Source organism: Morone saxatilis, unplaced genomic scaffold, assembly GCF_004916995.1.
Source record: "Morone saxatilis isolate NCDOM2014 unplaced genomic scaffold, NCSU_SB_2.0 Contig9, whole genome shotgun sequence".
Classification (NCBI taxonomy): Eukaryota; Metazoa; Chordata; class Actinopteri; family Moronidae; genus Morone; species Morone saxatilis.
The window spans coordinates 7,056,317-7,056,565 of NW_023340268.1; the positions used below are offsets into that span (position 1 = coordinate 7,056,317).

The following is a 249-nucleotide window of genomic DNA, read 5'->3' on the forward strand; positions in this document are numbered from 1 at the left end:
TGGTGGTGAAATACTAAACTGTTTATTTATTTATTTTTGACCTAAAAGTCGCATTTAAATATACTGGAATGCTGGAATAAACCTTAAAAATGACTCTGCATAATGTAAAATCCCTCCTGGTTACATATAATAAACAACATAAAATAAAACATATATAAAGGACATGACCTCAGTGCCTTTGATGCTAGCTATGGCCCTGAATCTGTATTTTATAATGATGACACAAGGCAGAAGATTATTTTTAATAAT

The 249-nt window shown here is 29.7% G+C and overlaps 1 protein-coding gene across 1 annotated transcript in view; it reads left to right on the top strand.

The window, feature by feature from the left end:
* The window catches only part of LOC118342762 (ly-6/neurotoxin-like protein 1), a 7,153-nt gene that overhangs the window by 4,093 nt on the left and 2,811 nt on the right, over positions 1 to 249 (top strand). The gene's annotated exons all lie outside the window — the stretch shown is intronic.